At 39.0% G+C, this 25,375-nt stretch overlaps 1 protein-coding gene and 1 long non-coding RNA gene across 2 annotated transcripts in view; one reads left to right on the top strand and one right to left on the bottom strand.

The window, feature by feature from the left end:
• The window catches only part of cntn6 (contactin 6), a 152,927-nt gene that overhangs the window by 27,312 nt on the left and 100,240 nt on the right, over positions 1-25,375 (top strand). The window lies entirely within an intron of this gene.
• On the bottom strand, positions 6,452-7,807 carry LOC308402615. Its single transcript, XR_013972784.1, has 3 exons — positions 7,783-7,807; positions 7,254-7,406; positions 6,452-6,510 (listed from the first exon to the last, which is right to left on the bottom strand). It is a non-coding gene; the product is annotated as an uncharacterized lncRNA (long non-coding RNA).

Here is a 25,375-nt window from a genome sequence, read left to right as displayed (position 1 = left end):
GTTATTTCATTTGTTTGGTGATGGATTATTCACACAGTGGAACTGTTGTCAGTGAATCTGGGATCAGAAGTGGGATTGTAAAGTGGCTTGCATGGTGTTTTTGACTACTACTACTAATAATACTTTTGGCTTCTTATTTAAATCTTATTTAATCTATACATCTGTTTAAAACTTTTTACCTTCATTATGCTACTGATGTTTTAGACGAGACCTAGATTTTGCTTGCATTTTATTACCTATGACTAAATCAGCAAAATAAGAAAGCCTGCCTCACTGATCGCCCCAGATCACTGTCAAACAGCGACCAATTCATATAACACCTCTGTGTTGTTTTGCCAGACACACAATGCAGAGCAGCTGTGTCACTTTAGGACATCTACTAGGTGATGGGTCTAACACTGCAGGGTGGGTAACCTTTTCAAAAGGCTACAGGGTACATAACCTTTTGAAACATTTAAACATTCATGTGGTGGCCATTAACTGTGATGCATGTTAAATACTCCTGGGCTGAGAGAGGGTATCTGAGACTATTTGTAGCCGCTGGACAGCCTTTAATAATTAATTTTCAGAATAGCCCCAGAAATCCCTCAATGCATATTCAGTTTGAAATGAGAAACCTCTGAACACAAATCTAATTTACTCCATAAGTTCACAATCCTGCACAACAAATTAAGCTTTGATTTGAAGTGCAACAAAGAGTAAACCAAATATCTTGAACTGTGATTGTGGTATTGATTAGTATTGCGTGGATATTGTGAGTTTTAAATCTCGAAGGTTCTGTCATAAAACCGCGTAGTCAGTTATTTGGTGTACAAATTACGGATCAGCTCAAAGGAGCTGTTACCTTGGCTTTCATCTTACGTGACAACTTAAAGATGTCAAGGGTTACAAGGTCGCTTTTTAAACAAGCTGGCTCGGAGAAAAGGTCACTGACAATCCAGTGCTATCAAATCAAATTACAGGTCTGGACTAGCAATGGACTTATAAACAATCTGTGTCTCTTTTTAAAAACACTCACACGCTGTGTTGAAAGAACAGGATAATTGCCAGGGGAGGCTATATCCACTGATTGCTCAAAAAACGGTTTCTTTGTTTTTTTCATCTCTGTATATCTTCTTTAACATATTGTCTAAAATTATGTTGTATATATATATATATATATATATATATATATATATATATATATATATATCTACAGAAAGCTTGTTTTTCAAGTGAAGACAGACCTAGCCAGTGCACTCCATATAGCTTTTTTTTCAGGGTAGTAAAGTTTTGAAGTCCTCCAGTGAGATTAGTGTTCAATGCTGAAAGCACTATTAAAGAAGAAAAATAGTCCCTAAACAGTATTTCCTTTTTTTTAATTGTAGACTTTGTATATCTGTGATTTCACCTCATAAACTGCATACTCTATTTTATTAAAAAACAAACAAAAAAATGACAGCTTGAAAGCATAACAAAATTCTTGGTGCACATCATAACGTGATCAAACAAGTACAAGCCTAAGACAATAAAAGTAAAAAAAACATTGGTCTGCAGTATGTTAAATTAGCTTGCACAGGGACAATTTGTGTTCCCAGATTATCAAATTATATTCAGGATCGATGCCAGTGGGAGAATTTTAATTTTTTTCATATTTGTGCTGATGTGCTAATGAGGCAAATATGACAAGAAAAAAATAAAATAATACCACACAGACCATTTCTCTGTGGTACGAGTCGCCTCACATGATAAAAAAAACCAACAACAGATCTCTGTGGAGAGTTTTTATACAACAAAGGTTTCAACTAAAGAGATTGGAATGTGGATTTTATCAGTCCGAATTAATTAAAATTATGAAGACTCCACCATAAGCGGGTTGTAGTTTTTCATGATTGCCACTGCTTAAATATGAGAGATTTCAATTCTTTGCAATACTTTCATATTATTTAATTTTCTTTAAACTTCTTTAAGTTTAAAAGAGATCATAAGTTAAAAAGTGAATAAAACAGATAGTAATAGCTAACAATAATAAGTCTCTATCCTGAGGTAAAACCAAGAAAATAATTGCTTCTGAGCTCTACTGAGTAATCCCAGGTTGTTCCTAACTTAATTGGTGTAAAAAGATTTTCAAAATGTAAACAAATGCAGTCTAAAAACAATTATGCCCAATGCCCAGCTAATGGTAACTCACGATATAAGGAGATTATACCAGAGTGGTGTAATACAAAGCAAGCTCAACACTTCCTTTCTTTGCATTAGTTTGCTCAACAAAACTCAAATCCCGTCAAAAATCACAGGTCTCTGTTCAGCCTGACTTTCTACTTCAGGCACGCCCACATAAAACAGGGCTTTTTTCATGTCTTATATGACTCTTCCCACCAAAATATACCCTATGTGTACAACACAGCTGTTATAAGTAAGACGATAGAACATTGTTAATCTTGGGATTATGCACACAGAGCAGTAAAATAAACATTTCAATTCAAGTAAAACATTTTTAACCTTGAGTGCATTCTTGGTGCTGCTGTTTATTTCTAAGGTGACAGCTGCATATTACAGTTCTGAATCTCTAAATTCCATATATTTAAACATTAAAAGTTACTGTCATGACAGGGAAGACATAGAAGGTTACTTAGTCACTTTGGCCGATCAAAACTTTTACTGATTGAATAAGTATTCTTAGTATTTGTATGCTATGTATCTGTGTATGTATGTATTCTATGTGTTATGTGTTCTTGTAGCTGCAATTCCAGAATGCAAAAGAGACTTAGCCGCACATTAGAAACAACTATAAAAACATTCATACATTTTTCACCAAATAAATACATGAACTAATTAACATACACATTCTAGCGAGAATGCAATGCACAGTTTGTGCTGGTGTAATTTCATGGTCCAGCTTCATTACTTATATAAGTACAGAACAGCTTAACAAGCTGCACTCATAAAACATACAGTTTTCGCCCAGCAGAGAATCTCTGTTGCAATTAAAACATGCTGCAGAAAAAAGTGGCACTTCCAAGCACACTAGTAGATCCTGGGCCCCTAAGGGTTTTTACCTATACCAGGTACACTGAAAAAAATATGTTGTTGGATTTACTTAATTCAATGGTGGACATTTGTTGCACACAGATGTTTTGCTTTGGCAGCAACTTAAACAATTGAGTTAAATTAACACAATTTATTCATGTTCAATAAGCCTGTGCAATTTGTGTTGATAAAATGTGACTTAAACATGTTTTGATGAAGTAATTTGAGCTCTTGGAATATTTTAATCCTTCACAATTTTCTCACTTTATCCCAACACCATTCAATAACTTTTACCCAATACTACTTGGTCACTTAAATACTACATGTTATCTTCAAATTACATTTTGCTATTATATTCTAGTATCAAATACACAATTTTCAAATGGAGGCCTTATAACAGATTGTATTGTTCTCTTCCAAGATGGTTGGTGGCATCCACCAGTAACCTTTCAAAACAAAATGTCTAATTTCACTGCATTGACAGTAGGTAAAGAATTAAACTGACATTACTCCTCCACTGAATCTACATAAATCAACAGTTAAATAATGTCAGTTCTTCCGTGTTCTCTGGAATCAATCACAGCAAAGAAATTAGACTGTTTCTTTTGAAAAATGTTGGGAAAGAACAAATCAAGATCAAAAATCAAGATTCAGTTAAACAACAATTATAACTAAACAATTTGAGATAATGTTAGTTTCCATTAACATTAAATTAGGTTACTGAATTGGCAAACACCTTCCTATTAACATTACCCATTTTACCCCAATAACTAAAGAAATTAGCACTTGCAGGTCAAAACCTTTATTCAAGAGATGCAAAAATAACATTGATACAGTGACTGTCAAAAATTACAGCACTGATCATACTGTGACATCTTGGTTCAAAACAGCACACTTAGAAATATTCAACGTTCTTTACTTCAACTGAATGAAACTGAAAACACCATTTCACACGACCCATATGGGATATTTAGACTGTATAACTGTTCACGCTACATCTCTTCACTAGTAAAAGAAAGAAAAAATACAAAGAGAAATTTAAAAATGCTGCCAAAATGCTGTACAGAGCAAAAGGAAAAACAAACAACAACAACAAAAAAACGGCCCTGTCCTCATGGCAGTTGCAGAGTATATAAAAATGAACTCTGCGATCTGTTCCTGGAATTGAGCTTCAAAAATGCAGCAGAACAAGTGTGAGATTTAAATGTCCTCTCACCTAGAGCTGATCACCTCACATGCATAATAGTGATGGGATTTCCGGCTCTTTTTAGAGAACCGGCTCTTTCGGTTCGGCTCACTAAAAAGAGCCGGCTCTTTCGGCTCCGAACCGGCTCTTCAGGTTGTTTTGTTGCTTTAATTAATTTATTATTAACAATAATATAAAATTATGCACAAAAGGAATTACTAACGTAAAAACAAGTGGTTTTATTTATATATGTTTATATATAAATATATGCGGTGGCCCCTAGAGACAAAACACGTACAAACTCCAAAACACATTTCTAGCATGAACTGAACTTCCAAAGCAGAGCTACTAGATCACTTAAATGACACAATTGAAAGCATGTGTGTATTGTTTGTGTATTTATACACAGGCACTCATATATATATTCAAATAATTTAAAAAAAAGTTCATTTACCTGTTATTACCACACACCAAATCCGGTCATTGGTACTTGCTGGCTTGTGTAGCCACAAGATAACAAAGGCTCAACACTGCGCCCAGCATCCTGGAGCACTTCTGTTGTTCTTCTGTACGTGTTTTGAGTTTTTATGTGCTTCTGAGTTTTTATATGCTTCTGAGTTTTTACGTGCTTCGGAGTTTTTACGTGTTTTGGAGTTTGTACGTGTTTTTACGTGTTTTGGAGTTTGTACATGCTTCAGAGTTCGTACGTGATTTGAAGTTTGTATGTGCTTTGTCTCTAGGGGCCACCGTAAATATACTTTTATTTATTCACTCCACATAAAATGTAATAAATAAATCATCTAATACAAAAATCAACTATTCACATTTCAAGTTTTAACTATTTACATTTTCAGCTTTTTCCTTTCACAAATTTAAAGTGAAAAGAACACAAAACACTGCAAACCACAACACAATTAAATATAAATTATAATATGAAAACTAAAAGAACATGCATATTCTCTGTCATATGGACCTGCATGAATAAACTTTCTCAATCCTTTATCATCTGCAACCGAAAATAGTTGTGGATGATTACTATACCTTTCTAATGTTGTTGTCCATGCCTCTCTTTCTCTCTCTCTGGCTCTGTTCCTGTGCTACTGAGTGTAACTACCGCCCCTCCCCCCTCTGCCCAGCGTAAAGCACAAGGCTCGCGTGCAGAGTGAAGCGGAAAAAAAGTGCGAGAGAGAGGCTGAGAGAAAGAAAAAAAAAAAAAAAAACCACGTGACGGCTCGCGATAAGGAGCCGGCTCGCGTCGTTCACGTCAAAGAGCCGGCTCTAAGAGCCATTTCGTTCGCGAACGACCCATCACTAATGCATAACAGTGAGCTTTCCTTGCAGGAGCAGTTTTGTCTTAGTTGTGAGCTTTTCTTGAGAGCTGAGTTGCATCCAACTCCATTACCACCCTTTGAATCACCTCAAAAGTGTAGCAGAGCTGTGATGGGTAACTCATATTGAAGGAATAAAAAAGGTCCAAACAGCATGGCTACTGCAAAGGTCACGTTATCCAGATCTTGAAGAACTACTATACCCTCGATGATGATGCCAACATCAGAAAAGTCATTGCCTGCCGCATCCTCTGGAGACAGATGTTCTTTGTGGTTTTCTCAATCTGTGCAGTGCCCTCAGTCAAGTCCTGGTTAAACACAAAACATTTCTTTAAGATTCCTTTTTAAACTCATCTCTTTTGAATCTACCAGTTCTAATGTTATAGTAATTTAAACCAATGCAAGCAACATAGTAAATAGCTATAGCCAAAGAGTGGCCTGCCATGCTGCCATTCATGGTCTAACAGAGTTTCTAAGAGAGGGTGAAAAACATAATAATTTCAAATGCTTTACATTAGTTTTTGTTAGAAAGACACTGGCCCATCAGAAATCCAGGTTATGCCACTCAGAAGATGTTAGAATTTAGACTTTCAGCCCCACAATTTGGTTAGCTGTTGGTCAGTTGGTCTTTTTTTTTTTCCAAACAAAAGCTAATGTAAATATTGGTGGGATTTTCCTTGGTTCACTAGAATGACAAATTTAAAGTTTTTTCACACTGATGTGACCCCTAATACAGGGGTGGGGCCTCAAGGGCCGGCGGCCGAGTTCACTACCAGGCCTCATGTGAACTTCAAATTATTAAAGAGGACTACTGGTCCTAACCAGTCCAATGAGGATCAAGTGGATAACTAAATACATTTTTAAATGTTGCAAAGCCACAATCTACTCATAAAACACTCACCATGAACTCCTGCACCAAGATTGCAATTGTCTTTCACACAGATGCGGAGCACTTTGATGAGACTCCCTTTGAGCATTAATGTCATCCTAAAGTATTATAACAAAGAAAACAGAGATTTGTGAACTTTTCAGTAGCACAGAAGAAAATGATCCCACACAAAAACTCTTGACTTTTTAAACCAGTCAACATGCAACACCAGCATCTACAAAGCAATATCAAAAGTTCCTGTTTGACATCAACTTTATGGATATATAGTTTCCAGAACATATTTTATTTTTATTTTTTTTTGGCCTGTCCCGTTTGGCTCTTTTGCCATCAGAATTGTTGTCTAAAGGCAAAGAAAGATGCCCAACGGATTTACTTTACCAAATTGACCATCCCAGCCTTGCCATAATGGTCCATTTGATTCACCTTTTATTGTTTATTTTATTTTCACTTACTGAATACGGGACAGACTTGACTGGGGGAAAGAAGGGGAGAAAGAAAGAGGGAAAGAGAAACAGCTGAGAAGAGGGACGGGGGAGAAGGGCAAAAACCAACAGAATGAGCAGAAAAAGAAAAAAAAAAGAAGAAAAAAAGAAAAAAAAAAGCATATATCAATCACCTGGGTCACCTGCTGAGAAAGAAAAAAGAAAACATATATTTTTTTAAAAAGATAAATTTTTCTCAGTGGGCCAGTAAATGCATGATGAAAATTATGGCATCCTTTCAGTGGAATCAGTACTCACTTGTAATAGTTGACTGTTTCAATGGATGCAGCATAAAAATCTTTTACTGACCTAATGCAATACATATAAACTTTGTAGTTAAAGAATTTTAAAGTTCTTACTGTCATCATGGCAGCTACATCCTTTAGCTTTGTGCCCTGTTCCCCCGATCACTTTGCAAACACTTTCAGCAGACTGTCAGAGAGAAACTCAGCTCCGTCAGAAACCTTGACTGTAAAGGCATGGTTGGGATGCACTGGAATGCTGCATTTTATCTGAAATGACATAAAATTATTTTGAAATAACAGCAGGCATTGTGCTTGGTTAATAATCAGTAATGTTTTGTTGAATAAAAACTGTGTTTCCAGATCTTATGGGATTCAAAAAATCCAAAGATGTTTGTTCCTGATTTGCAACCCAACAACCCAGAAGTTACAACCTCATTTTAGTTCAAGTGTGCATTAATGTGAGTCCAGTAATCACCTTTCTGACAATACATACAGGTATAAGTTAAACCTATGGCAGATTTTGGATTTCTCAGTTGTATTAATAGGGTGGTCTATTTGAGTATGCATGCACCTAATAATTATAAAAAACCTATTATAATTAAGTTACAGAAACCTTAAGCGAAAATAGAATATACTTTCTTACCATAACACCTTGAACCCACAATCCATTAGCTGACTCCTGGTGAAATGCAGAATAGAGGTCATCTCTCAATGTGCAGCAAAAAAAACAAAAACAAAAGGACAGCAGGTGAGGGCAGGAGGGGTAGGGATGTAAGCTAGCATAATGCCACTGATGATATTAGCTAAAGCTGTTCAATGTCCAAAATCTCACTAACACCACGGTGCAGTAAATACACAATGTAACTGAAGAGTCATTTGGCAAATCTATTCACACAGAAAACCAAATTATGTTATGAGTGCCTCGTAATTAGGTTTAATGTGATATTACGGCTCTTGTGCCAAAGACAAATTCAAATGAAAAAGCGCCAATTCTTTGACAACAGATAAAACAGCAAATAAGCTAACGGCTCTTTTTTAGCATGTTACATGGTGACACTCTAGACGTTTAACTACATTTGGCTGAAATATGGTAAATATTAATTCAAAAAATCAAGACATACCAAAAACGTAGAGTTGACTGCTCGACTTGACTGAGATGGATGCCTTTTTTAAACCACGATCCAAAGCCCGCGAGACAAAATCACGCGTGGTTTCACGAGATTTAACGTTGCTATCTTATTGACTTACTTCACCTGAACATGATATGAACAATTTAATACACCCTTTCTGCATATCATGTAGTTTTTACACTATATAGTTACATTTATCTTTAAAAGATTAGGCAATTGTGTTAAATACATGCAAGATGCTTACATAAATCCAAGAGATGGCCAGTCCCTTTTTTTCAGTGTACTATGATGTCATCATGTTGCCTGGCAACGGCTCACGTTGTATAATGGCGTTTCATAATTCTTATTTCACAACAACATCTAAGTTTTGTATACCAACCGCAGTTATGCATGGCATAATACGATGGTGTCAGGTTGCCTAGCAGCCAACTAGCAACAGATACTATCTTCTTCCTAAATGGCCTGTTTTTAGCATTTATGGACCTATAACACCTTATCAAAGCATCATGCTGTTTTAGTTTCATTAAAATAAAATCTCATTTATATCCACAAAAGCTGAAATATACATAATATGTTATAATGTTGTCATGTTCCCCAGCAGCCACCTAGCAATGGGCTAAAATGGCCCATTTTTTAAAGCATTTATGCACCTACAAAACCATGTAGAAGCATCAAATCATTTTCATTTCATGGCCGACAGCATGACAAAATCAAGCAATACTGTACTGTGGGCGTGATCTAGTATAAATAAGCTGAGTAAAAATACAACGATGCCAGAAAAGATTATTGCACTTAGTGTTATTGCACATGTGTGGATGTGTGTGTTTGTTCAGTTAAAGTCTTTGTTGTGGAGTCTGACAGCAGTGGGGAGGAAAGACCTGCGAAATCTCTCCGTCCCACACCGTGGGTGCCGCAGTCTCCCACTGAAGGAGCTGCTCAGTGCTGTCACAGTCTGCTGCATGGGGTGGGAGACGTTGTCCAACAGGGATGACAGCTTAGCCGCCATTCTCCTGTCACTCACCACCTCCACTGGGTCCAGAGGGCATCCTAGAACAGAGCTGGCCCTTCGGATCACCCTGTTCAGTCTCTTCCTGTCCCCAGCAGAGATGCTGCCGCCCCAGCAGACCACACCATAAAAGATAGCAGAAGCCACCACAGAGTCATAGAAGGTCTTCAGGAGTGGGCCCTCCACCCCAAACGACCTGAGTCTCCGCAGCAGGTACAGCCTGCTCTGCCCTTTCCTGTAGAGGGCGTCTGAGTTATGAGTCCAGTCCAGTCTGTTGTTCAGATGAACACCAAGGTACCTGTAGCTGTCCACAGCCTCAATGTCCATACCCTGGATGTTCAGTGGTTGCAGTGGAGAATGCTTGTGCCTGCGGAAGTCTACCACCAGCTCCTTGGTTTTACTGACATTATTCTATTATTTGTTATAATGACACACCAGCAATCATTTATGCATTTACATGCCTGCTGACGTCAACAAAAAATTGTAATATGGTAGCAGTATCGGTAACCCTGGTTACAAACAGAAACAGCGCTAATGTCACTGTGCGCTGATGTCACTGTGCTCGCTTCATATTAAATAACAAACATGTTTTTATTGTCATATTACCTCTCAGCATCGCTGGTGTGCTACAAAGAGAGAGAGAGAGCATTTAGCAATAAAGTGCTGGGAGTAACACTGTTGTGAGGCAGCAGTGTGAATCAACCTTTTTTCACTTCTTTCCTGACACCATGCAACATGCATTTGATTGACTTTCCTTTTTAACCAGAAAATACTTTGGTTCTTGTTCTGCATCACGGCTGTTCCATTCCACTAAGTCCTGCCACCAAACTAATTGGGCTTGGTGTGAAACCTCAAATTGTTCAACAGGCTTTGACAGGCGAGAGAAAACAGTGACTGCTACAGTTGCATGTGCTTTAATAAAAAACCTGTGTGGAGTGTCAAAAAGAATGGGGGGGGAAAAAGACTCTTTGCTGCTCTGTTTTAGACAAGCAGGAAATGACAGGTTTAAGTGTTTTCTTCTTCCAAACGTTTTCTTTCTTCTTTGACAACTGCAAGGTCACTGACTGTACCGTTTTAGCTTACAGGCTAACAATAGGTAGGTACCATATTACACCTGCTGTTTACACTCCAAAGATATATTAGCATCATTCAATACTGTATTTTTGCACTCATTTGATAACCGCTTGATCTATTCCTTGTTGCTGCTCTGCTTGGCTGTATACAACAGACTCCTTCAACCTGTTCACTGTCTTCATATTGTGGATCATATCTCGTTTTCTCTGCCGTGCAATTGATCTTAGACTGTGAAAGGGAAACCTGCCAGCTTTACATAATTGGATTTCAAAAGATTGCTTCTCTCTTTGAGACTTACATCAATCTCTGTACCTATTAGAAGGAATGAAGTAAATCTTATTGTCATTTCAATTGTCTTTTATTGAAGGTATGCATCAGAGGTATGTATTGTATATGTCATGCTCTCTAAGATTACAGCCTCTTCCTAAAGTGAGCAACCGAGATTGTGTGTAGCACAGAGGCAGCATCTCCTGTCTAATTTCTGCAGCTGCAGTCTTAAATATGTTAAATTAGAATATTGCTTGCTATATAACTAGGGTGGATGCTTTACATTCATTTTGAGAATAATCCGAGAACAGTAAATGTGTGAGGACACGAACAGCACGCGCACAAAACAATGCCTAGCAGCTCTAAGCCTCTCTCCCTTTTGCAGTAGTTTCGCTTCACTTTCCATCACAGCAGAGTGTTGCGATCATTCCTAGTTTCTGTGCGGTTGATAAGACCCCGCTCAGTTCATTGCTGTTTGTCACAGGCTGCAAACACCATGTTCGGTGGACAAAGGCTTTGCATACTAATTTCAGCCTGTTTAAATGTTTCAAGCAGCAGCAGTAGCAGCAGCAGCCAGGTGTGGTCATGTCCTGGAGAGACTTTTAACAAGCTATCCCCCCAGTCACTCCTCCGCTTGCTGCTGCTCCCTATTATCAAATGCTAAATGTTTGTCCTCATGCGGAGATGAAGCGCAGCATTTAATTGGCTACTATGATCGATCAGGACAGCTTGTATTAAAGCGCATGAGCGGGGGGTTGGCAGAGCGCTTGTGATCTGCTCCTGTCAGGATTGAGCACCAAATTGCCAGGGAGGTGTTTTTGTGAGGAGGGAGGGGGAAAGAAAAGTTTTGCACATTTAATTGAAATTACAGTTTATCACAGCTTGGATCCTGTTTTGGTCCCCCCTCACTTTTAGTTAGTTATTGTGTTCACTGAGGTATTTGCTGAGACCTCGAAACAACGGGAGATTACCAAGCTAACATTTGGAGGCAAAAACCAAAAGTGAAGAGTCATTGTTCTCAAACTGTGGCTATTAATCTCATACTGCAGAGGGAAATAAAGTGGGTTAAAAATAAGTGGCCAGTCTATAAACTATTACGATTGTTTGCATTGGACAGTCATGATGGTACTGTTGCCTTTGGCTTCACCATTTCCACTGGCCTCGCTCCTGTCAGCGTCTTTGTAACTTTGTCACCAAGATTTCAGTGATTACCTCCTACTCCAGTGTTACTGACAGAAAGGATCCAGCTGCCTGTGTACTAGGAAATAAACATAAGCAATCCTATTTTAATTTACTCTAATATTGAACAAAGGGAAGGAAAAAGGTTTTGGTTTTCCTGTTTGGTATAGAGTCTACTTTTGCCATTGGAAATAGTGCATCATACTACTTTACCGAGATGGTAAGGTATCCATTAGTGCTTGTTTGTTTGCTGTTTGTTTGGATTTGCACACCAAAGGGTCAAATTGCTCTGTGAAATTTTACTTCTGCCATCTCAGAGAGTAATTATCTACTGAATTATAGGTCTTGTGAGATATAAGCAAATTAAGTCATTATCAGAACCTCTGAAATTAAAAATCTACTTTGCTAGCAATACATTTAATATGCAGGTGACTATATCATGAGCCAGAGCTGTCTAAATATGATGAATGAACTGTGTTAATCATATAAAGGAAAACACTGGCCATCAGGTACTTTCACCCATCCTGTATGAGCCACATAGAGCCATCATCCATGGAGGTAGAGCAGGGCACCTACTAATCGATCCCCGTCCACTCCAGTGTGCATGCTAAATATCCTTGGGCAAGATACTAACCTCAAGTCTCTGCATCCATCGAAGTATGAATGTTTGTGAATGTTTGATAGAAAGCACTTACATAGGAAAGAACAGAAAAAGTGTTTGTATGAATGGGTGTGAATGGGTGAATGAGGCAAGATGTGTAAAAAGTGCTTTGAGTGTTCAGTTAGAGTAGAAAAGTACTATAAAAGAACCGGTCGATTTACCATCGTCCTGTGGGTCCAGCACCTGCAGGAGGAGCCACTGAGTTCCAGCACTGAATTGCAGGTAAAGACGCAGGCCTTGACCGCTGCCAAAACTTTGTTTGAAAAGTCTGAAAGACACTGGCTAGACATAGTCAGGTTCATCTTCACGGCCTCACGGTGACAGGTGAAGAGCAAGGATGATTGTACTTGCAGCTCATATGAGGAGGGTGCTTCCTTGTGCCTTCATGTTGTGGAATGGGTGCTGGCTATTGTTTATCCTTCTATGGCAAACAGAGTATCTAACCTCTGAGCCCTCAGCTCCTACTCAAGGACTTCAGCACTGCAAGCAAGGTCCTTTCAGGTGGTGCAGGTGGTGACCGGGGTAAGAACTTTGTGAACACTGGTGCAGAGAATGCCACATGTGTGGATGGATAAAAGTTCTTAAGAAACGTAAAGCATCTTTGCAGGTGCTGATGCTAATGAATGTGGGACTTAAAATACCCCCAATCCCATATAGACCCAGGAGCCATGGATTCAACATGATGTTAAAAACATTACTGTGACACTGTGGTTCATTCTAAAGGGTTTGTATCACAACATTTCTGCAGATTTGTCAGCTGCACAGTCGGAGGTGTTCAGATGGATTAGCATGTGGTGACTACGGAGGCCACTGAACTCATTGTCATGTTCACGAAATCAGTTTGAGAAAACTTTTGCTTTGTGACATGGTGAACCATCATGCTGGAATCATCTGGCTTCTCTCCCTTGACCTTTCTCATCAGCAAAATCTGTTCCCTAGAACTGACGCACACACTGATGAATTGCTTGTTTTTTCACAATTCTGAGGAAACTGAAAATCCCAGGACATATGCATTTCCTGAAATACACAGACCAGCCTGTCTCGTCAGTTATGCCACTGAGAAAGTCACCATTTAGATATTGACAAGAAAATAAACTGAAGCTCCCGATTTTATGCATCATACCGCTGCTACGTGATTGGCCAATTGAATTATTTTTGTATCTACTTGATGGTGCACCGCCAAACAAGTATCCAATGGATACTTATGAGCTGCCGCTAAGATTTGACAGAGTCATGATGAAACTTAAACAGACTTGTGCGCTCATTGTCAGTGATATCCTGGCTTATGCTGGAGTGATGCAGAGGTTTCTGCTCATATGCCTCACTCTCTTAGCTGCTCTTGTAAGGAGAAACTGTGATGATTTGTAATCTTGACAACAAATCACTCACAGCAGGGGGTTTACAGTGTTTGCACATTACATGTCTGAAGTCTGGGTATTTTTTGTTCCATTTGATTTATTTGCCCGCATGAGAACAATGCTATTTGACTTTACATGGCACTAAATCTCACATGCCATGCTCCAGGTGATCTGCTAGGAGGTTCATTAAGAATACAGACAGAATCAGGCCAACTACTCTGCAGCCAGTGACCAAAAAAAGTCTTCAGGCAGAAGGAATCCTACTGGACTAATAATGATGTTTGATGTTTTTTCATGCGTACTACCAACAAGTGTGCAGTGGAAAATATTTTGGGCATCCTACTTTTAAATTTTCTTTGAATTATGGATTAAAAAACTACCAAGGAAGTCAGTCTATGATATAAGCAGTTTGCCCCATGTGATTATTCTCTTATAAATGATCTGCTGTAAAATAAAGAAAATAAGACAAAGTTGGAAAGCAAACTTTATCCCTCTGTGAGAAGACTTGCAGGGTCGGCCCATGACTCCAAGCAGTGAGAGGTGTTGCTTTCAGAGGAAACTAGCTTACAATCACATGTACTAAAACTCATCTCCTCAAAATAGATTTAACTGCTCTCTACAATTGACTTTGCTCTGGTTCAGGTTATGTCTGCTGAAGTCTGTCTGTCCGCTTGCAAGGTTCATTTTTGTTCCCACAGCTGGAGTTCCTGCTGTGTTGTTGGAAACCCTGCATGCGCTCAAGCTTTGGCTTGTGAGCTCAGCAGCCCTCTGCCTCTCAGAACATTTGCCTCTGAAATGCAAAATAGCCTTTGTGGTATTTTGAAGAAGTTTGTAGTGCACTTTAAATTACCTTTTTGGAATGTTTTTCAAATGATTTTTGAGTTATTTTGTGCACAATTCGTACTACTTTGGATATCTTTGCCAATCTTAATAGCGAATATTCAGGGTTAAATGGAGCACAGTGTTAAATAGAAAACTCAGGTTGTATTGGTATCAGCTACTTCCTTCATGCTTCACAGTTACTTGATCATTCACCAGCTAATTGGCAATCAGGTGACTAGGAACATGCAAGTGTGTTCGTGTAACTATCTAATTGTGACAAGTATGAGGTTTTTGAGAGCTTCTTCAAAGAGCAGAGTTTTCTGCTTTTCCTCACTAAGGAGACATCAATTGGAAGACTTGAACTTCAGCTATAGAAGCTATAGAACTCAATTAATAAGCTATTTGACTTTGTTGATCCATCATAGCAGAATAGAGTCCCATCCGTCCATCCATACTCTTCCGCTTATCCCAGTTGTCATAGGGCAAGAGGCAGGGTACATCCTGGACAGGTCACCAGTCTGTCGCAGGACTGACACACAGAGACAGATAGCCATTCACACTCACTTTCACACCTTTGGGCAATGAATCACAAATCGACCTGACCCCACCAACTTGCATGTATCTGGACTGTGGGGAAAGCCAGAGTACCTGGAGACAACCCACGCAAACATGGGCAGAACATGCAAACTCCGCACAGAAAAGCCAGATGGTGAACCCAGCAATACTATGAATTTTGACAGGATGCCCGCGAGTTCAGACACTAGTGGTGGTGAAGATGAATATGGAGGGCTCTGAGAGACCAGGCTGAGGTGGAGCTACAGAGTTAGATAGAAGATAATTACACATAAAAGAGGCTGATTGGCTCACAGAAGAAACAACTTCGCCAGAGTCATGACGACAGGCTTGAGTTTGGCTGGGTTAGATAATATTCTAAATATAATTTTCTTACCATAGAAAAAAACAGAGGTTATTTTGAAACACTAAATCATTTATCAAACAATATTCTAAAAGTGGGTAACAATAGTAATAATTATAATAATTATAATAAATATAATAATATTTCCTCTTACTGGAATGATTACAACACTGGTTCCGCTTCTGCAGCACAGAAAGAAATTCAACAATAATCATATAATTGCCTTTATTAATTTCAGGTGGAATAACGTTCTCTGTTATGTTAATGGTTGTTGTGAAAAATTTCAAAGTATTTGTTTTTCTCTATTGCTGTAGTTACTACAGGTACCATAGATGCAGTAGGTGCTAGATAGTGGTGGTAGCAATTGTACATGCACTGTATATTTTTTGTAAAAGTCCATTGACCAAAAGGTTGTACACAAATGTTGTCAAACTCAACTAGGAAATGCATCAAACGTATCTACCAGCTCAGACACAGACATCTGGATCAGTACACAGAATTCAAAGTGAAAAAGTCAACGTGTTTGTCTTCTTTGGTGACTGCAGTCAGTGCAGCTCCCTCCACACAAAGCTCACATAGGTTAATGTCATCTTGGTTAAGCTAATTTAGCCATAGCTTTTAACAGGAGCATGTAATGTTTGTGGGGCACCATCATAACTGTGTCTATCAAAAGACATGAGTGCATGTGTTAGAATGCTGGGTGTTTGGGATGTGATATGCCTTTTATGTCAAAAGTTATGGAAATTCTTTAAATCTGGTCCATACTTCAGTTTTATACCCCCAGTGTCTCTTTAGGTGCAATGAAACAATAAAACTTGAAACAGGGGGGCGGATACTTTTACTTTCTGCTACATAGTCTAGGATTTTTTCTTACATACTTAGACCTCAGAGGATTGTAGAAGCCTCCCACCAAAACAAACCCAACACAGCTGTTATCTGAAACAACTGTAGTTTATACATCAACAAACAAGATTAATACTCCTGTTGCTAGGGGGAAATAGAAATCCAGACTGCATATTTTATTTACTTCCACTTTGACACAGAGGGGGACTTGGCTGGGTGATGTTCAGCTGCTCATTCAGTGTTGCTTTGAAGCCACTCAATGCCTCGGAGAAGTGTGTGGCCTGCGTGACCTGACATCGCCCTGTGTGTTGCACTGGCTGTAAAAGCAGAAGACAGCACCGAAACACTGGAACTCACATGTTTCACTGTGCCAGCCAAAAGAGTCTGAATCCCCACACCCACCCCACTCAGTAGGGTTGAGTCCAAGTCGACTCACAGTCAAACAGGTCTGTAGAGGAGAAGGATTCAAAATCATGGTATTGAACTTGCCTGAGCATCGTTAAATCATGTGGATGAAATCACTTTTTAGCCTCGTTTAGAGCAGGGGTCACCGACCTTTTTTCTTCTGTGAGCTACTTTTACACAGCAAAGTATCAGACCTACTCATGCTTAACAAAATATTACTTGTATAGCCATTTTCAAGAGCGCATATAGTGTATAAGAAGTTTCATTCACAAGTATCTGACCGTTGTATATGTTGTACTTCAAAATGGTGGAAATGATCATGAACATATAGAGATCATGCACAAAGAAATTAAGGCAAGTTTGGCAAGTTTATTTGTATAGCACAATTCAACAACAAGGTGATTCAAAGTGCTTTACAGAGACATTAGAAACAAGAACAAATAAAAAGCATGATTTAAAATTGATTAAAACAAGCAAATAAACTAACTAACTAATTAACAAACAAACAAACAAACAAACAAACAAACAAACAACAGTATATAAAATCAAAACAGATAAAATCAGAACAGTAGATAAAATCAGTAGTTAAATGTAAGTTTTGAAATTTAAGCTTAAAGTGTGGATTTGGTGCTTTATTCAAATGCAGCTGAGAACAGGTGAGTCTTCAACCTGGATTTAAATAAATTAAATAGCATAGATATGCTGTACTCCTGAAGAACACCTCAAAAAATGTGTAAAAGTCAGATAATCCAAACTAATTCAACAGCATGTGATCCAGCATATCTGAAGGACTTGAACTTCTCTAAATTCACAGTTTGTCAAAGAAATAAAGAACAAAAGATGCACATTTCTGAGCTCATAAATTCACCGTCTTTTTATAGCGTGAATGAGTTGCACAGTTTCTGTCAGTGAGAAGACTGGCACTGCATAGATTCAACCAGAGAGCTGTATGCAGCCACTGAGGTTCACTCTGATGGAGTCATTTAAATGTTCATCTGTCAGTCTGTTTCTGTGCTTTAATTTATAACATTCATGTCAAAAAAGGCAGATTCACACAGATATGTCGACCCAAACAAAGCCGCTACTTTTAGACCAGCCTGATGAAGAATTGTATAGTTGTCTGGGTCTCCAGAAATGTTGGGAATGTTGCTCAGATTTAAGCTGGACATCATTTTGGAGATTTATTATCTCCATCTCCGTCTCCACAGGATCAACACTGCAAAGCTCAGCCATCTGTCCTGACAACTCACTGATGTCAACATCTAGGAAGGGGTTAACAATGCTGTCACAGAGGGCTCCGGTTTCTCAAAGTCACAGAATCAGTCTGACAACTTCTGTCCCAGCTTGGACAGCAGGTCACAGACCCTGTGTCCGTTAAACACCTTTTCTGCCCCTGAATGGGACTGTAGCATCTTTGCAACTTAGGTGCAGCGCTGAAAGTCTTTTATTTTGTGTCTGCTGGATATAAAATGAGAGCTTAGTTGTGAACGCCTTCAGAACACTGTTCATTTCACACACTGTTTTGTCTCTACCCTGCAACTGCTGGTTAATTTTTTTCAATCACATCCACTAGGAAAGCCAGATCCAAGAGCCACTCAGCATCACTTAGTATTGTGGTATCCTCTCCTCTCATTTCCATGATCTCACACAGCAAGGAAAAAAAGCATTCCAGTATCTTACCTCTGCTCAGCCACCCAAGGAAATCTCCATATTCTGCAGAATATTCCTCTGGGAAAAGCCTGAAGCCCCAGTGTTGCTTGGCCTTTGCATGAATGGAGTTAATGATTTTAACAGCAGGTGTCACAACATGATCAAACCCCATGACTTTTGCACAAATAGCCTGCTGATAGATGATGGAGTGATAGTTCAAAAATTTAGGAAAGTCTGGGTCGACTTTGCAATGTGCAAATAATCCCGAGTGATGTCCTGTCATGGCTGGTGCTCCATCAGCTTTAACAGAAACCAGTTTTTCAATGGGAATCTTTTTTTCCCAACAAGTACCACTCCACTGCATTGTAAATGTCAACTCCCTTGGTGGCGGTTTTCAGTGGCAGTAATGTCAAAAACTCCTCTTTTGTAGAAAATTCATCGAACACCATGCATGTGAAAACAGCTAGCTGTGCTGTATCACTGTAGTCCACAATCTCATCACACTGAAGTGAATACCAGGAACATCTGTTCAGGTCCAAATCCAGCTGTCTGTCTGCATCCGCTGACAGTGCGCAAACCTTTCGTGCTACAGTGTTTGAGACAAGCTGGACATTAACTATGGCAGAAAGAATCTTTATGCTCCCGGAACAATGATTCTGCCACAGCAGTCATTGCTTTTTTAATGATCCCACCATCAGTGAAGAGTTTTTTGTGCTTGCAGGATGTGTGCCACTTTAAATGATGCCTCGGTTGATGCGCTAGCCTTCTTCATCTGTTAAGTGATTGTTGTTTTTGAAGGATAGTTTTCAGCTCTTTTACCTTTTCTTTGCAGAGGTTGCTTCCCGCAGGAAAGTCCTGGGAAAAGTTACTGTGGTGAAATGCAACTCCACATTGCATTTTTTTCCCAAGAGCAAGGTTCGCGCCATAGATCAAACATACTTGTTGTTCACATTTGTGAAAAAAAAGTCAGTTTCTCACTCCTCATTGAAATAATACTTTTTTTGCCTCTCACTTGCATGACCTATGCTGCTTTCATTGTTGCCTTGTCTGCCTGCTAATTCTGCATGGCATCTAATCTCAATGACTCCGTCTTCCCCGCTCCAGTTGCAGACAGCAGCCCCGCTGAAGCCCTACAGCAGAGGTATTGAAAAGAAGACCTTAGAGCCTTTTTAGTTCACTTAGTTTGTCACTTTGGGTCAAACTATCTAAATACTGGATAGATTACTAACCTCCTGAAAGTAAAACTCTGGGGTCTTTTGAAGGAACAGCAACTAGCCACTGGTACAGATACACAGATGAAACCTGGGTCAAAATCAAAGCCCAAGAAGTGGAAGCCTTCACCTCTTCAACTCAGTGGTTAGAAACATAAAGTTTACCAGGGAAGATACAACGGATAATAGTTTGCAGTTTCTGGACTGTGTTGTGCACATTGAGGAGAAATCCACACATGCTGACCAGTACATACTCTTTGACTACCACCACCTCTGGAACACAAACTTGGAGTAATCAGGACCCTGCAACACCGAGTGGAAAATGTTCCCTATAAGCCAGAAAGGAAAGGAAAGGAACACACACATGTAAAGAAAGCGCTTAAAACATGTGGTTATTCCAACTAGGGTTTCATAAAATCAAGATGCACAGTAAACAAGGTCAGACACCAACTTGGAGAAACAGAGTGACAAACGGGACAACAGTGTCATCCCTTGTGTAGCAGGTTTATTAGAGAAACTCACGAGAGTTTTCTCCAAACATGACATCCCAGTTCACTTGAGACCCAGCCACACTCTCAGAAAAAAACTGGTTCATCCCAAGGACAAAACTCCCAAACACAAGATAAACAACATAGTGTATGCTGTGCAGTGCAGCGAGGAGTGCTCAGATGGAGAAACCAAACAGCCACTCCATAAATGCATGGCACAACCTGGAAGAGCCACCACGACAGGACAAGACTCCATCTGTCCATCTGCATCTGAGGGATAAAAGTCACTCTCATATTTTGGACTGAGAAGACAGATGGTTTGAAAGAGGAGTGAAAGAGCCCGTCTATGTTCACTGTGAACAAACATCTTTGAACAGAGGGGATGGCTTACAACACCAACTGTCTGCCACCTGCAATGCAGGTTTGCATCTCAACCCCCACTCACATCTTGCATCAAATGATATCAGTAGATCACATGATAGGGTGTAGCAAGGTCTCCCAATGGTTTCACCCAAAACCACTGCTGACAATGACCCACACCTTTTTTCACACCTTGGCTCAGTGATGAGGCACATGATCAATAGCAGGTCAGCAGCCCTCTTAAGGAACAACTCCCACTAAAATACTTAAATACCTGGGACTCTGAACCATTTGGTTTTAGAACTGAAGAAGCTTCTTGGATGAGAGTTGAAACGTCTTCAAGAAACTTGAAGAAACTCAGTTACTTTCTTTCCAAGCTCCTCAGATGATCTCCTGAAGACTAATATTTGAACAACCTGAAGCCGGAGCTTCTAGCTCTCAGGGATTGCTTGCACATATGCTGACCCCATTATTAGAAACTCTGATCACATGTAATATAAGCACCAACCATAATAATAGTCTATTTATTCTTGGAAAATAAGCTATGCTTTAACTTAATTTAACTTCACTCCTGGGTTTTGACACATTTTATGGTCTATTGATTGATACTGATTGAACTGACTTCTGCACCTCACTATTTAAGGACAGAATAGGAGAGGTCCTCGTGGTTGGCAGGATTATAGCATATTTAATTTTCATGCCAGAGGCTGCATTTTCTGCTTTCCCACAGGATTGCAATTAAATTTCACTTCTTCTTTTTAAATCTCAGTTTTTCGAAAAAATGTAGCCATGCAGTTGTTAATAAAAGCACAAATATTCAAAAATATTGTCATCCAAGGTGAGCCAGGGTTTATAATGTCATTAAGGGCCTGTACTTCCATTCAGTGAAGAATGTGGGGTGATGCACTTGAAATTGTCAGGAAAAGCTGTGACATTTTTTTTTGGTATTGCTTTTTCAGAACATTGCCTATTTAAAAGTTAAATAGCTAGTTTATTGTTTTAAAAAGGATGATTACACTGTATTTCTTTTTTCTTCTCTTTGTTATGACTGCTTGTCTGGCTGTTATTATTTTTGCACCATTAACTGATATCAAAACTAATGACACATTTGTAGAAAATCCTGAATTCATTATCATTAATTGAGGTAAGAAGATTAGCCCAAAACGAGAGGCTCAGTGGATGATAAACGAGTTGAAACCTCTCAACAAAGTGCCACTTGCAGTCAGAAGTGGCCTAAGTTGTTAATGATCACCAGTAGCAATTTTCCCATCAATTATAATGACAAGATAATGTAAAAGGTATCTCCACAGGAAGCCTCTCTCTTTTTGGTGGTAAAGCACTGATGGAGACGTGAAAATGAGCCTTGTGGACTGCTGACTGCAGCAACACAGTTTCGCTGCATGTGCCAGACTGTGCCACTGCAATTAAGTGCTGAGCTTGTGTGAAGAATACATAGCAGCAACGTGAAGAATACATGGAGGTCACCAGAGTGAAAGGTTGAAAGGTTCACCAGTTCACCAGTCACAGCTGTCATGGCTCTGATCTTCAAGACTTTGAGAAAAACTTGTCTTAAATGATGGTTTTCAGTCACGGGCTTTTCTCAAATTCTGAGGAAATCACAGCACCAAAACTATCCGCCTTCTCTTCTGAAAAAGTCTATACTGATTCCTGACACCAGTGGAACAACCCACCAGAAGATCATCTTTCATGGAGCAAACACGGTCTGATGTGCGTGGAAAGATATAATATCTATAGTATATTTGCAGTATGCAAAGTATTTACTGTAGAACCTAATATTAACCTGTCAAATGACACAAGCACGAGACATGCTGTTTAAACGAGACAGAAAGAGAATGAAGACAGTAAAACGTACCCACTGTGACATGACCCAGTGGTTTATAACTCCACATTTCAAAACCTCAGTGTCAACATTTTATCTTCCTACCGTGTTGGTTTTTCTAGTTCTAGAAGTTGAAGGATTTCTTATTAATTACAGAAACCTGACAGTGTGACTCGAATTATTCATCCCTTATCAAACTTTCCCGAGGTGGTTGCTCTATCATATGCCACCCTTGAGTGTCTGGTCAAAGAGGAGGTCTTACTGCTGTGTCTTTCAGTTTTCATCAGTTAAAGTCGAGAGTGAGGATCCCTTTTACCCTGCTGCAGTGCGTTGTCCACACGGCCAAGCCAACTTTATTTATAAAGCACTTTAAAAACAGCTAGCACTGACCAAAGTGCTGAACATAAAGTAAGAAAAAATATTAATATAAATACTAAAAATAAAAATGCAATAACAGTAAACAATATTGAACACCAACATCAAAAGACAATAAAATCCAAATAAAATCAACATTTCTATACCGGGTTAAAAGCCAGACTGAAAAAGTGGTTTTCCAGACCAGATTTAAAAATATCGACAGAAAATGGCCCAAATAGGTTTTCTTTACTTTTAAGGAGTGACTTCTTATCCTTCACCTTGAAGCTATCCAGACTGGAATACTTGGTGACACACTCATGTTGACGATATCATCTTTGACAGAGGTCTTTCAGTATCGTGGATTCTTTTCATTCATTTCATGTGTCCTCCCCCTCACATTACAAAGGACACACATTGGACAGAGTTTTTACCTGATTTTATTTGTTCCAAAGACATTCTTCTTTCTGATCATGGTTCAATTCTTGGTAACTTGTCCCATTATCTGACTCTATCTGCCATTGCCCATGTGGTTAGCTCTTGGATTTTAAGTTCCTTTACTGCTGTGAAATTCCCAATCCTTTTAATTTAGTCTCATGCTCTTATAACAATGTTGGTCTCTCAACAACTATTTTTAATATTTCTTGTCTTTCCAATGTATACGATGTCCCGTTAAAATGAGATTAATTCTTTCAAACTCTCTGCTGGGATAAATGATGCTGTTAAAAAATTGAGTGTTTGTAGAGATCAGCTCATTTATATGCTCAACTCAAAGTAAATTTTAGTTTCTTTTGACACTTTAGTTGAAGATGTGAAGTCTACCTGCATTTCAAAACTAAACTGATTTTAAAGAGCAGAGGTAGTCCTACGGTGTTTTTCAACACTACTAGTAAAATGCTGTCCCAATTTTTAAAATGAAGATTCAAATTTTCTCTCTTAGAAATAATATTTTACTTTCAACATTATATGTTTAAATTAGCTGAGCCAATGAATGTGCACTCTTGCTTCCTTGACATATCTTTCAGTCACTGGTCCTGTTGTACTGCCTGTAATCAGTTTGCTGATTGGTTTAAAGGAAAAAAAAGGCAGAACAGACACAGAAATTGGCTCGCAACCAGCTGATAATGATAGACATGGATTACAATGACAGGGATTACATTAAAGCCTGTTAAGTAATTTTGTATACTTTTTGGGGGTGTTTATGTTAATAAAGACAGCAGTTTGAATTAACAAAGGCTCTACAAATCCTTTTTTGCCAGTACATTTTACCACTTTTTTATGGATTAGGACACAGTCATTTAGCAGAGTTCAAGGGAATAACACTGGAAAGTGGCTCTTACACACAAAAAACATTGCCTTGTAATATCCATTCACAATAGCCCAGAGACCCAGGAGCTGCACTGTTATTTAGCCATAGCCTCATGTATAATGGATGATGAAATGTCTTGCATGAATTCAGCGACCTTTGCTCTTATTATGGCCGGATGACAATCACAGCGTAACATCACCGTATGCTCTCATGTGAGGCTCAGATAACTGCTTTTCTTCTTTCACCATTTCTTCCTTTTTTCTTTTTTTCAACAGCCACAGGAGATTTTTCAAGGAGAGTGACCTTGTTTTGCCAGAGAGCTCATGCTGGGACATTGTATGTCCATGCTGCAGAATAACGGCTGCAGGACTCTCTGCAGCCGTTATTCTCCTGTTTGTCTGACAATAAGACTTGGATGGCTCTTAACTTTCTACATCTAAATGAAAGTAAAACTGAAGTCATTGTGTTTGGGCTTCCTAAAGACCCCGACCTTTCCTTTGATTTTATGGGACCCCTAACTTCCGAATGTACTTCCTCCATTAAGAGCCTCGGTGTTACTTTTGACAGTGCTTTTAAATTTGATAAACAAATCAGCTCCGTAGTCAAGGGATCTTTTTATCATCTACGGATTTTAGCTAAAGTCAAGTCCTACCTGTCCAGGAACGATCTAGAAAGGGTGGTCCATGCTTTTATTACTTCACGGCTGGACTACTGTAACTCCCTTTATGCTGGTTTAGATCGTTCCTGCCTGCATCGCCTTCAACTGATGCAGAACGCTGCTGCTCGCATGCTGACCGGCTCCAAAAAGAGAGACCACATCACTCCGGTCCTCTGCTCTCTCCACTGGCTCCCAGTTGCTTTTAGGATTGATTTTAAAAATTTACTGTTGGTTTTTAAGGTTCTTAACAGTACTGCACCTCCTTACCTGGAAGAGCTTCTTAGCATTTACCGCCCCAGGAGATCTTTGAGGAGGAGATCTTTGAGGTCAGCAGACCTGATGCTTTTAGATGTTCCCAGGTACAGACTAAAGACTAGGGGAGAGGGGGCTTTTGCTGTGGCTGCACCCAGACTGTGGAACAGTTTACCTCCTCACATCAGATTCTCCACAAGCCTTGGAACTTTTAAAACTGCTCTTAAAACTCACCTCTTCTCATTGGCTTTTAGCAAGGTTTAACTTATTGTTTTAATTTATTGTTTTATCAGTGAGGTGTTTTATGTACTTGTGTTTTATTGTATTTTATATTTGTATTTTATTGTACAGCACTTTGGTCAGCCTCGGTTGTTTTTAAATGTGCTTTATAAATAAACTTGACTTGACTTGACATGCTGGCGTAAATAAATGTGAATTTACTCACCCTCTCTG

Source organism: Rhamphochromis sp. 'chilingali' (assembly GCF_963969265.1).
Source record: "Rhamphochromis sp. 'chilingali' genome assembly, chromosome: 9".
Taxonomy (NCBI): Eukaryota; Metazoa; Chordata; class Actinopteri; order Cichliformes; family Cichlidae; genus Rhamphochromis; species Rhamphochromis sp. 'chilingali'.
Note: the sequence above shows the minus strand (reverse complement) of the source record. Positions and strands in the feature narration are given on the sequence as shown.